This window comes from Mizuhopecten yessoensis, unplaced genomic scaffold (assembly GCF_002113885.1).
Source record: "Mizuhopecten yessoensis strain PY_sf001 unplaced genomic scaffold, ASM211388v2 scaffold7087, whole genome shotgun sequence".
Classification (NCBI taxonomy): Eukaryota; Metazoa; Mollusca; class Bivalvia; order Pectinida; family Pectinidae; genus Mizuhopecten; species Mizuhopecten yessoensis.
In genome coordinates, this window is record NW_018406874.1 from 1,371,437 (window position 1) to 1,386,539 (window position 15,103).

The 15,103-nt window shown below is 38.7% G+C and overlaps 1 long non-coding RNA gene across 2 annotated transcripts; it reads right to left on the reverse strand.

Moving 5' to 3' along the window:
- Window positions 1–9,588: 9,588 nt before the first annotated feature.
- On the reverse strand, window positions 9,589–13,540 carry LOC110453110. 2 transcript variants are annotated; one of them, XR_002463254.1, is made up of 2 exons: window positions 13,465–13,540; window positions 9,589–13,029 (listed from the first exon to the last, which is right to left on the reverse strand). It is a non-coding gene; the product is annotated as an uncharacterized LOC110453110 (long non-coding RNA). The 2 variants fall into 2 exon arrangements; XR_002463253.1 differs by lacking the exon at window positions 13,465–13,540 and adding an exon at window positions 13,199–13,268.
- Between the last annotated feature and the right edge of the window lie 1,563 nt (window positions 13,541–15,103).

Below are 15,103 nucleotides of genomic sequence, written 5' to 3' on the forward strand. Positions count from 1 at the left end.
AACATACATTTCATGGGATGTCACCTTTGTATACTTAATAAACAGGAAATAAAAAAACCCAGCTCAAGATGATGTTAACATGTATTGATCGAAACCATATTGTTTCCCCATCACTTTATGTATAGGAAAGTCAAGTATCCGTACGAGTCATAAATGATGGAGAAATACTCATACCGATGTCTAATGTATCGATGTCTTTTACCTTATACTTCAAAGACATTATTTGCGTTAGAAATATATCCTCTTCAAAACTTGTATAAGAATTCAATCAGTAGTATTATTTAATCATATCTGTGTTATTGTGTATCTTTTATGATGTACAGAGCAAACAAGGCGTTAACTTATTCTTAGTATTCATAAAAAATGTAAGTTATTATATGTATTCTTTCTGAAAGAGCTCTACTCTATGTACTCTTAGTAAGGACACACGTCACAGTACGGACGCTTCTTGAATGTTCGACGTAAGAGTAAATGCATTGAAAAAAGGGATCAAAATAAATGCAAACCAAAAGGGTTAGTGGAAAAATCAACAATGAATAAAAATATGCAACCACAAAAAGGGTACAGGAGACACGTCAAGGAATCAAAATATTTAAATGCAACTAAATGAGGCACATCAAGGAGTCAAACTATACAACTACAACTGAATGGGGACACCAAGAGATAACAAGTCGGTTAAACAGACCGTTTGTTCCCGTAGGAATGTCGACAGTCTACCGGAAAGTCTTGTCACCGAACTCAACAAAGATATTGTCAACCAGGAACACAATCATTATCAGGATTTCATCCTCGCTTTGTTTCATTCGGGAACTGTGTTTTGTTTTACAAAATCTGTTCAAAAATAGTTCACAACCATATATTTATATCGCCGTTGGCTTGGTGGAGCAATTAGCAGAGCTGGTGATACAACTGTGTAAGATTTATTGTTCAGTTTCAGAATCCAACTGCTTTTGACAATGAAGCAAGGGGTCCTTCATGAGCTAAAGTGAACCAAGTAAAATTCATGTTCCACCTCTAGTAACTGTCCATTTGATTTTTGATCTGAAAAATAATCCAAAGCTGGTGTCTTCAAAGCAAGAAAGCATTGTATCACGTTTAAGTTTACTTTGAGGAAGGAATGCAAGTAATTGCTAGGAGACGTCAGGGTTTTGAAAAAAACATCATCATCAGCAATAACAACAAGCGCTCTTGGACTACCGGATGTTTGGTGTGAAGTCGAAAAACGCAAATTATTCTTTTGGAATAAGTTATGCAATGCCAGTACTGACTTCGTTTGGAAAAACCTATTTCTTATCCGAGTATGCAACTTTGTATTTGAAAAGTACCTTTTCTGTATTGCCAGTTTTATTAAGGATATATCAGGCACAATGTTAAAATCTGGAATACACTCGTTCTTTCTTCAATTCGTTCTTTCATCTTTAACATGCAGTTCAAGACAATGGAAGCTCTTTGTCAAAAACGTTACAGAACAGTTTTATTTCAATGAATGGTGTTGTGAGTGTGAACTCAATGTGCAAAGTCATTATAAGTGCATACATCCGTATATGGGCCCCAACCCTCTGTGGGCATTAAGCTTGAAATATCCAAAACTGACATGGACACTTGCGGAATTAGTAAAGGTCTCATATAGGACAGGGGCTGATTGTGTAATTTGTAAATTGTGCCGTAAAGCAACAGGCAACATAGCAAAGCACTTCCTTATACAATGTCCATCTTTATTCAGTAGCTTTTAGAGCATGTTGTAAATACGCTAAAGGTTATTGATTATGTTAAATTTGATTTGTTGGAAGGGAAAGATCAGTACCTGTTTCTCTTAGGTAGTAGAATGGTGATGGAGATAGATGATGATGAATGGGAGAACTGCATCATCGGAGTTGTGTAGAGGACAGGCTTTCTGAAGTTAACATTTTTCTTGGAAAGTGAATCTCAATTTCGGAGAGGTCAGTTGTACTGATTACTGTAGTATGTAGATAATCTGCAGTGTTGCTAAAATTACAATATGACATTTATATACTATGTTTTCTATAATTGAAACGAGTTAATTATTGTAACAGTTCACTCATGTAAGACATGTAATATCTATATGGAGAAAATAAAGAGTCTGTCTGTCTGCCTGTCTGTCTGTCTGCCTGTCTGCTTTGGACAATGAAGCAAGGGGTCCTTCGTGAGCTAAAGTGAACCAAGTAAAATTCATGTTCCACCTCTAGTAACTGTCCATTTGATTTTTGATCTGAAAAATAATCCAAAGCTGGTGTCTTCGAAGCAAGAAAGCGTTGTATCACGTTTAAGTTTAATTTGAGTAAGAATTTCAAGTAATTGCATTGAAATGAACCCGGACGGATGGGACGAACGATGCGTGGAATGAGTGACCGATTTTCTGTTTACTGTACATTGGTAAAATATTTTTAATGTATCTTAAACCTTTCTCCTGATATCTGTATATCTCACGATTTATTAACAAACACACAATATGACAAATATGATACAAAAGTAAACTAGTAATACAAATATTGAAGTTTATCCCTACACATACACTGTATAGTCAACATCAGGGGCTACCAAAGGGTAGAATATCCCTACACATACACAGTATAGTCAACATCAGGGGCTACCAAAGGGTAGGATACCCCTACACATACACTGTATAGTCAACATCAGGGGCTACCAAAGGGTAGGATACCCCTACACATACACTGTATAGTCAACATCAGGGGCTACCAAAGGGTAGGATACCCCTACACATACACTGTATAGTCAACATCAGGGGCTACCAAAGGGTAGGATACCCCTACACATACACTGTATAGTCAACATCAGGGGCTACCAAAGGGTAGGATACCCCTACACATACACTGTATAGTCAACATCAGGGGCTACCAAAGGGTAGGATACCCCTACACATACACTGTATAGTCAACATCAGGGGCTACCAAAGGGTAGGATACCCCTACACATACACTGTATAGTCAACATCAGGGGCTACCAAAGGGTAGGATACCCCTACACATACACTGTATAGTCAACATCAGGGGCTACCAAAGGGTAGGATACCCCTACACATACACTGTATAGTCAACATCAGGGGCTACCAAAGGGTAGGATACCCCTACACATACACTGTATAGTCAACATCAGGGGCTACCAAAGGGTAGGATACCCCTACACATACACTGTATAGTCAACATCAGGGGCTACCAAAGGGTAGGATACCCCTACACATACACTGTATAGTCAACATCAGGGGCTACCAAAGGGTAGGATACCCCTACACATACACTGTATAGTCAACATCAGGGGCTACCAAAGGGTAGGATACCCCTACACATACACTGTATAGTCAACATCAGGGGCTACCAAAGGGTAGGATACCCCTACACATACACTGTATAGTCAACATCAGGGGCTACCAAAGGGTAGGATACCCCTACACATACACTGTATAGTCAACATCAGGGGCTACCAAAGGGTAGGATACCCCTACACATACACTGTATAGTCAACATCAGGGGCTACCAAAGGGTAGGATACCCCTACACATACACTGTATAGTCAACATCAGGGGCTACCAAAGGGTAGGATACCCCTACACATACACTGTATAGTCAACATCAGGGGCTACCAAAGGGTAGGATACCCCTACACATACACTGTATAGTCAACATCAGGGGCTACCAAAGGGTAGGATACCCCTACACATACACTGTATAGTCAACATCAGGGGCTACCAAAGGGTAGGATACCCCTACACATACACTGTATAGTCAACATCAGGGGCTACCAAAGGGTAGGATACCCCTACACATACACTGTATAGTCAACATCAGGGGCTACCAAAGGGTAGGATACCCCTACACATACACTGTATAGTCAACATCAGGGGCTACCAAAGGGTAGGATACCCCTACACATACACTGTATAGTCAACATCAGGGGCTACCAAAGGGTAGGATACCCCTACACATACACTGTATAGTCAACATCAGGGGCTACCAAAGGGTAGGATACCCCTACACATACACTGTATAGTCAACATCAGGGGCTACCAAAGGGTAGGATACCCCTACACATACACTGTATAGTCAACATCAGGGGCTACCAAAGGGTAGGATACCCCTACACATACACTGTATAGTCAACATCAGGGGCTACCAAAGGGTAGGATACCCCTACACATACACTGTATAGTCAACATCAGGGGCTACCAAAGGGTAGGATACCCCTACACATACACTGTATAGTCAACATCAGGGGCTACCAAAGGGTAGGATACCCCTACACATACACTGTATAGTCAACATCAGGGGCTACCAAAGGGTAGGATACCCCTACACATACACTGTATAGTCAACATCAGGGGCTACCAAAGGGTAGGATACCCCTACACATACACTGTATAGTCAACATCAGGGGCTACCAAAGGGTAGGATACCCCTACACATACACTGTATAGTCAACATCAGGGGCTACCAAAGGGTAGGATACCCCTACACATACACTGTATAGTCAACATCAGGGGCTACCAAAGGGTAGGATACCCCTACACATACACTGTATAGTCAACATCAGGGGCTACCAAAGGGTAGGATACCCCTACACATACACTGTATAGTCAACATCAGGGGCTACCAAAGGGTAGGATACCCCTACACATACACTGTATAGTCAACATCAGGGGCTACCAAAGGGTAGGATACCCCTACACATACACTGTATAGTCAACATCAGGGGCTACCAAAGGGTAGGATACCCCTACACATACACTGTATAGTCAACATCAGGGGCTACCAAAGGGTAGGATACCCCTACACATACACTGTATAGTCAACATCAGGGGCTACCAAAGGGTAGGATACCCCTACACATACACTGTATAGTCAACATCAGGGGCTACCAAAGGGTAGGATACCCCTACACATACACTGTATAGTCAACATCAGGGGCTACCAAAGGGTAGGATACCCCTACACATACACTGTATAGTCAACATCAGGGGCTACCAAAGGGTAGGATACCCCTACACATACACTGTATAGTCAACATCAGGGGCTACCAAAGGGTAGGATACCCCTACACATACACTGTATAGTCAACATCAGGGGCTACCAAAGGGTAGGATACCCCTACACATACACTGTATAGTCAACATCAGGGGCTACCAAAGGGTAGGATACCCCTACACATACACTGTATAGTCAACATCAGGGGCTACCAAAGGGTAGGATACCCCTACACATACACTGTATAGTCAACATCAGGGGCTACCAAAGGGTAGGATACCCCTACACATACACTGTATAGTCAACATCAGGGGCTACCAAAGGGTAGGATACCCCTACACATACACTGTATAGTCAACATCAGGGGCTACCAAAGGGTAGGATACCCCTACACATACACTGTATAGTCAACATCAGGGGCTACCAAAGGGTAGGATACCCCTACACATACACTGTATAGTCAACATCAGGGGCTACCAAAGGGTAGGATACCCCTACACATACACTGTATAGTCAACATCAGGGGCTACCAAAGGGTAGGATACCCCTACACATACACTGTATAGTCAACATCAGGGGCTACCAAAGGGTAGGATACCCCTACACATACACTGTATAGTCAACATCAGGGGCTACCAAAGGGTAGGATACCCCTACACATACACTGTATAGTCAACATCAGGGGCTACCAAAGGGTAGGATACCCCTACACATACACTGTATAGTCAACATCAGGGGCTACCAAAGGGTAGGATACCCCTACACATACACTGTATAGTCAACATCAGGGGCTACCAAAGGGTAGGATACCCCTACACATACACTGTATAGTCAACATCAGGGGCTACCAAAGGGTAGGATACCCCTACACATACACTGTATAGTCAACATCAGGGGCTACCAAAGGGTAGGATACCCCTACACATACACTGTATAGTCAACATCAGGGGCTACCAAAGGGTAGGATACCCCTACACATACACTGTATAGTCAACATCAGGGGCTACCAAAGGGTAGGATACCCCTACACATACACTGTATAGTCAACATCAGGGGCTACCAAAGGGTAGGATACCCCTACACATACACTGTATAGTCAACATCAGGGGCTACCAAAGGGTAGGATACCCCTACACATACACTGTATAGTCAACATCAGGGGCTACCAAAGGGTAGGATACCCCTACACATACACTGTATAGTCAACATCAGGGGCTACCAAAGGGTAGGATACCCCTACACATACACTGTATAGTCAACATCAGGGGCTACCAAAGGGTAGGATACCCCTACACATACACTGTATAGTCAACATCAGGGGCTACCAAAGGGTAGGATACCCCTACACATACACTGTATAGTCAACATCAGGGGCTACCAAAGGGTAGGATACCCCTACACATACACTGTATAGTCAACATCAGGGGCTACCAAAGGGTAGGATACCCCTACACATACACTGTATAGTCAACATCAGGGGCTACCAAAGGGTAGGATACCCCTACACATACACTGTATAGTCAACATCAGGGGCTACCAAAGGGTAGGATACCCCTACACATACACTGTATAGTCAACATCAGGGGCTACCAAAGGGTAGGATACCCCTACACATACACTGTATAGTCAACATCAGGGGCTACCAAAGGGTAGGATACCCCTACACATACACTGTATAGTCAACATCAGGGGCTACCAAAGGGTAGGATACCCCTACACATACACTGTATAGTCAACATCAGGGGCTACCAAAGGGTAGGATACCCCTACACATACACTGTATAGTCAACATCAGGGGCTACCAAAGGGTAGGATACCCCTACACATACACTGTATAGTCAACATCAGGGGCTACCAAAGGGTAGGATACCCCTACACATACACTGTATAGTCAACATCAGGGGCTACCAAAGGGTAGGATACCCCTACACATACACTGTATAGTCAACATCAGGGGCTACCAAAGGGTAGGATACCCCTACACATACACTGTATAGTCAACATCAGGGGCTACCAAAGGGTAGGATACCCCTACACATACACTGTATAGTCAACATCAGGGGCTACCAAAGGGTAAGAAATTCCATTGCATTTCTCAATTGATAGGTCTTTTTTCTTTAATGCCTTGTGTAAATTCATATTTCCATTTGAAATCTTGAACCCTGATATGCTCCATTTCGTCGTTGCTTCATGTTTTGGAGCTTTGCTTGTCCTCCTTTTGCTGTACCTAATATGTTGATTTTTTTTATTTCAAAATATTTTTTATTAAATCAAGTGATTTAATGGGAATTGGGCAACATACTATGCCTATAAAAGCCCTCCCCCTTGGGTTACATACATTTGTAACAATAACAGAACTATAATTTAGACATTAACATAGAAGCACTGGCTTGGAACATTAAAAAGTACTTTTTTAATAAATATCCATAGTTCAAATAGATGGCTACTAAAAATACACACTAATATTTATAATATGTACACACTTATATTTATATAAACATATACACACATATGTATAATACAGGTCAACATGCATATGCTTACGATGAAAGTAAAATATCAACATTTAACAAATATGCAAGAAACAGCATTTTAATTACTTTATAGCAGAACAAATAGCCAATATTTTTCAGTATAAGTTAAATTCTAATATCATATTAACCAGTCCCCAACACCACTCCCACTTCGGATATCAATTATAACTGGGCAGCACTAAAATGTCCCTAGTACAACCACTGTGTTCTTACCCAGTCATTGAAGATCCAGAGCAGGAGCCATGCTGAGGGAATAGGTACTCACACACATATACATACAGACATGTAAACACCGGATCGAATTATCATGACATCTAGCACTCGTGCAAGGTCCTGTATGTTATTTTTATTTTTATTTTTTATTCTTTTTTTATTGAGAGCCTATTAGTTTGCTAATGCCTAATGGTCTCTATCTATCTCTGAACTAAGCAAAATTAAAAATTACTGAGGTAAAACAAATACAGCAGTTTTTGTTTGTTATTTTTTCTTTACATAGTAACCAGTATATATCAAATATATTTCAAAATGGAAAGCCATGTGTGTATACTGCATTTGTAAATAATCATTTTTTTATAAATTTTGCAACATATATTAATATCAAAAACTGGGACCTCTATTCAATACAGTAAATATTAAATATTATTAGTTAAATAATTTGTAACACCAACTAGTCCTCCATCAACACTCCTACTCCAGATAACAATAATAACTAGGCAGCACTAACATATTTGTTGATGCTTTGCTATGGCCCCTTTAGTGTAGCTTCGTATGTTTGTATGGCTGTCTTTATATTTTAATGCCATGATTTGTCCCATTTAGTTGACATCTTATGTTTTGATACTTGTTATACGCCCTTTAGGTCTAAGTTAATATTTTGGTCCATTATAGTGTATCACCTAGAAGTTGTAGTTCTGTTTTTCCTTGATAATATGTAACAAAAGTGTATCACCTAAAAGTTGTAGATTTTCCTTGATATGTAACATTAGTGTATCACCTAGAAGTTGTAGTTTTTCCTTGATAATATGTAACATAAGTGTATCACCTAGAAGCTGTAGTTTTTCCTTGATATGTAACATTAGTGCATCACCTAGAAGTTGTAGTTTTTCCTTGATAATATGTAACATAAGTGTATCACCTAGAAGCTGTAGTTTTTCCTTGATATATAACATCAGTGTATCACCTAGAAGTTGTAGTTTTTCCTTGATATGTAACATTAGTGTATCACCTAGAATTTGTAGTTTTTCCTTGATATGTAACATAAGTGTATCACCTAGAAGTTGTAGTTTTTCCTTGATATGTAACATTAGTGTATCACCTAGAAGTTGTAGTTTTTCCTTGATATGTAACATAAGTGTATCACCTAGAAGTTGTAGTTTTTCCTTGATATGTAATATCATTCCTTCGTATTTCCCTTTGTTCTATTCCTTCGTATTTCCCTTTGTTCTATTCCTTCGTATTTCCCTTTGTTCTATTCCTTCGTATTTCCCTTTCTGTACGGTCACCCTGCCGGAACACCTGGTCTTATACTTATTCAATAGTCAATTCTTCGTCATAGTTTGTCGTAGTTTTGTCGATTTTGAATTAATGTTACGGTTTTTTTATACTTTGTTTTTCTCGAACATACCACGAAGGTAACTTCAAAAGGTGTCTGTAAATCTCTCAAATGCATATTTCATATGTTGACGAACAATGTCGATATATTGGTGGTTTTTGATTGGTTGAAATTAACATCTGTCATAAAGCATGACGTCAATGTGTATCCTGTATCGACCAAATGGCGATTGAAAATGTAACGTCCTTCCGAAATATATCCAGGTCAAAATGACGACAAATATTCATCATATTGTGACAAAACCTGGCCACGGGTGTGTTTTTTCCTATTGAGTTGGTAGCGTGACTAAACCTACACCCGTATTGTGGTCTTGTCCAGTCGTATTACTATAGTAAGTCTGTGGGTGTAGACTACAAGTCTATGCTTCAGGTGCTCTTACAGCTGCAGCCTTAATTTACCAGTTTGCCAGTAGTGACTCAGACTTATAGAAAACTCAAGACAGGAATCCAGTTCTATAAATATATTATTCTATTTAAAAGTCACAACATGTGATGAATATGTACAAATGAATCACAATAATCACTATTTTCAACAATGAGACCATTTTTACATAAATGGCAATAAGGAATGTACTCAGTATTTACACAACATGCATTCACCATAATATATGTATGACGAGTGATTAATAAAGTTGAAGGTTATCAGAACAGGCCCTATTCTGTTTATAATTGATAGAAGGGAGACAACTCTCCAATTCTCGAACACAACACTAATCAACACTATCCTATTATCCTATATATTATCCTATGAGTCGACTAGAATTAAGGAATCAACTTCACATTGATTCAGAGTATTACAACCTAATATTATGGTAAGTTTCCTAGACTGTACTTAGATTAAAAGGCAACTCATGACTAACGGAGATAATATTTACCCAGAGATCAGCCCTTAAAGTAAGGTGAGTATCTATACTATGCTAAGAGAATATACATATGAAACACCACTCAAAGAACTAAGAGCCAAACTCTTAAAGTAAGGTGAGTGTTCTCTATTATGCTAAGATAATATAACTATAAGAGTATATAACTATAAGAGACACCACTCAAAGTACTAAGAGCCAAACTCTTAAAGTAAGGTGAGAGTTCTCTATTATGCTAAGATAATATAACTATAAGAGAATATAACTTGACAAGAATACTGGTGTATGAATAAGACTACTATCTTGCGAGCTGGCGTAAGGATACCTACCCGGTACCGGTGAAACGCCTGAGCCTCCATGCTCACCCCTATTTATACCCTTCGGCTGCAACGGTGGCCTAGCGGCGTTTTGATTGGCTAGCCCCACTAGCAATCCTAATTACACCGTGACCGTGCGCGAAGAAAAGTAATCCCGATAAAGGATAAAACTATTTGGCTAATAAATGTTGCACCATTACCTAAAACACTTTTAGAAGGTATTAACAATTTATAACCGAGCTATAAATAATATAAATAGGTACATAGCACCCCTCTAAGACTGACTTCCGATATGTAGCCGACGCCAAGTAGTGCAAACATGGCCGTGAAAGTTGACGGCGGCACACGAACGGACGACAGCCACCGTGACCAAATATGACCAAACCAGGCGATACATAGATGAATTGACTTCATCTCGTCAACGTGAACATCACACCGGTTTGTACAAATGTTGAATAATACACAAGAATAATTTATTAGCGTCCAATTTCTATAGACGTGCTTCGTTAAATGAAGATATATTTAGCGTGCGTGACCCGATGCACTAGTACAATATTTCACCCACACTCGTAAAAAATGATTAACAGAGTATTTAATTGTCATGAAATTACCAGTTGATCTCAACATTTATATTTCAAGAGCCAAAACAGTTTCCATCAATACTGGAACGTTCTTTACGCCATAATTAGACGATTCCAAAACTGGGTCAACTCAACCGGCCGATCAGCTGATCGATCGGGCCTGTGCCCACTGCAGGCAATCTCATTGTTTTGTTACAATATGAGAAATGTTTGCACTTGCGACAGAACACCCCAATTTGAATAATTAGGTTATTTAGGAAACTTCGCTTAATATAGGCGTATAGCCACTGAAGTAGAACTGACGACATAACTTTAATTACACTTTACTAGGTAGAATAGATATAATCAACATATGTTTGTATGTGTGGATAAAATATGTCGGTATTCGAAAATGTTGGGAAAATAATCAATTCATGTCGCAAGCGGCTTTCGTTTATTATTTTCCTAATATTTTCTTAGATAGATATATTTACGTATATTTCACAAATCAACTAGGAGTTGTCTCTCTTACACCATACTTATTGCATTGCTTATAAAATGAGTTTGGAAAGGTACATTATGTTAATAGTACTACCACAGGTACTAGCCTCGTCTGTTATACACCTATAAGATTATTTTATAGGTGTATCGACAGACGAGGCTAGTGCCTGTGGTACTACTGGACCAGTTGTAATCGCGGAGACGTGTTCTATCCAGATTTATTAAGAAGCCATCAGAGAGAAATTCTTTTCTGGCTTAGAGACCCCCCCCCCCCTGTCAAGGAATGTATCTTTCAATGTACATAAATCGAACACGTAATTTATAATTCTGGTGGCAACATTGGCAGGGTTTCGTGCAATGATCATTAGTTTAACCATTGCTTTCTACTCCGTGATTCTTATTTTCGATTTGTTTCTATTTCCAAACACTAAAATTCTGAACAACTATAATTTTGTCAAATACGTCGCAACATATTTTTTATCGGGTTCGTCTTTTGTAAAGGACTGAAACAAATTATTCACATTATAACAATTGCAATGGTATGTTTTATTTACCATTTACATTAGATAGGCTACGCCTGATGTCCTACTCCATTGATTGAAGAAAGTTAAAAAATAAAAATAAAAATAGAAACGTCTCTTTTTTGACGGCTTTACGTGTGCTATTTTTAAAACTGCACACATATGATTCTGATGCAATTGATAGACCCACAGATACGTCATGCGTTTCGCCACAAAATCCCGGGGAACACACAACGCTGCTTTCAATATTCAGATAAGTGATATCCATCCTCCTGGGACACACTTTTCTTGTAGTCACTGCGGAAATATATGTGCGCATTAATTATTGGCGCATCACACCACCTAGCCAACGCTGTTCAACACTTCCGGCGGGTGAGACACGTTGTTTTGTACTTGTCTAAGACGATGAGTTATCCACGTGAAGCGTTGATGTATTCCCTCGAGGTCGTGGATAGAGTCTTTGAGTTTATTTGACATCCCTGATAAGTACCATATATCATGGTACATCACCAACATCATACCAATGCTTAACACAATCAAAACCACACAGCAGATAGCGAGCCTCCGGTCAGAACACTCGGTTTTAAATTTGTCTTTATTGACCATGGTCCGTGATTGTCCATCCCGTACCTCATTATAGTTTTTATTCAATGGATCCGTCATCTTCCACAAAAAGGGAAACTAGTGCCGTTTATTATATAAGGTGTATATAACTATCTTCAAGAGTATTCACCTTGTCCTTTAGCAGACTGCGTTGTCTCTATGTCTTATCGAGTACCACCTTGTCCCTTAGCAGACTGCATTGTCTCTATGTCTTATCGAGTACCACCTTGTCCCTTAGCAGACTGCATTGTCTCTATGTCTTATCGAGTACCACCTTGTCCTTTAGCAGACTGCATTGTCTCTATGTCTTATCGAGTACCACCTTGTCCTTTAGCAGACTGCATTGTCTCTATGTCTTATCGAGTACCACCTTGTCCTTTAGCGAGTACCACCTTGTCCTTTAGCGAGTACCACCTTGTCCCTTAGCGAGTACCACCTTGTCCTTATCGAGTACCACCTTGTCCCTTAGCGAGTACCACCTTGTCCTTTAGCGTACTGTACCGGCTATTTCTGTCTGCTCCCTCTCTGCAAAAAAACAACAACAACAAACTAAATTATTAGATTATGACGCATTAAATATCGCTTGAACTCTTTCACCACTGTAAACCATAATGGACTCATCCAGATAAAAAGCATTGAAGAGTTTACTAAAGTTACATAGGGGTGAAACGGTTATAGTATACCATCTACTTACACCTTTGACGTTCTATCACACCTAAAGTTATATGGATAGATATATAATGAGGTCTTACATCCTAAGCACATCACTGACTTAATGTGTTTGCATGCATGATGACATCGATTTTCCCCACAGAAATTGTGCCGTGAAACACGTATTCATTTCACTACACCAAATGCTCGATAAAAGTACTAGATTCAATATAAACCAAAAGTGAATTTTCCATAAAATATCGCTTTGAAACGCTATGGTAAACAGGTATGATATAAACATAGCCTTACTGAAGATCTCGCCTGGGGTTGTGATTGGCAGTGGCCTGTTATTACGAATCTACAGGTAACAACACTCATTGTTACTGGAAAACCATGCAATAACCTTTACTTGTTATAACACCAGTCACAGTTTACATGGGGTGTTCCCTGAACGCATACATCTTTAGAGCAATAGTAGAAACATCAAAGGTAGGAATAATTATAGTTTGTATCATATATGTTCTATATTTACCTGAGATATGTTACCAACAAGTCGCCCTACAGGCGAATTAGTTAAGTTTAAGTTTAAGTTTTTTATTTCCGAATGCAAATCAGCATATAGGTTAATTGATACATAGAATACAAAACATATTTCAAATTTTCAAGATGGCGGAGGACAATTCCATATAAGCAATTATCACATAAAAAGAATACATCATTTAGCAATATTACTACACGAGGGTTTTTCTTTTGGCGGTAGCATATTTTAAATACAGACCCAATCTACGTAATGTTTTAATACTTTTACATGACAATAATTCAATTAATTTATACACACTGGGGCATCGGAAGTAATATTGCTTAATGTATGTGTTTCTCAATACAGAGTAAGCAGGACAAATAAGAATAAAATGTATCTCATCTTCTAAATCATTTTTGTCACAGGCAAAACATAATCTTTGACCTCTCGGAACCCCATTATAACGTCCAGATTCGATATTAAGGGAATGCGCCTGCATGCGATATTGACTCAACATTTTTTTGGTATTAAATGTTAAAGGCTTTACTAAATAGAATTGCATATTAAAAGTATCGACAAGATGTCTATATAAATAACATTTAGAAGATGTTTCAAACGCACCACGTAATTCCTGAATAAATACGTCATGCAGACGTTGGGTATACATTTCCACAAATTGTTTTTCATTTGGAACATATTGAACATCCCAAATATGATTAAAACCCATTCTATATAAATCATTTTTAACATGATAAACCCAGTTAAGTTTACAATTCGGCTTTTTGACATTAAGCTCAAGTAGTGCATCATAGCATGCTTTTAGTACACAGTTATTTGTATTCAAAATATTTAACCAGTATTTAATTATAGCTACTTTGCGCTTTATATGTAAGGAATAACTTCCTGTCTCAAAGTAAACCATAGAACTATTGACGGTTTTCTTAACGTTTAATAAATCTTTAAGAAAGAGAAGATGGACTTTTTCGATTTGCGGCGATAAACAATTACCCCATACCTCACATCCATAGTTCAGTATGCATGTCACATATGTATCAAACAAAGATAATTTAGTTTCAGTATTAAGGATAAAATCTTTCATTCTTCTTTTTAAAAGATAAAAAGCATTCCTGCCTTGAGATGCCAACGTGTTTTGTGCTACGGTGAATCTTCCATTATAATAAAAAACTAATCCTAGATAACAAAATTTGTCCACTATCTCAATTGACTTGCCATTAAACGTCCAGTTTTCAGTAGGTAAGATTCTTTTACTTTTTCTAAAAATTACAATTTTAGTTTTATCATAATTAACAGTTAAATTCCATTTATCAGTGTAACATTGCAGACAATCTAGCATGTGCTGAAGATTGTTAACATCTTCCGAAAACAAAACTGTGTCATCGGCATACATTAACATAAACAGATTAATCA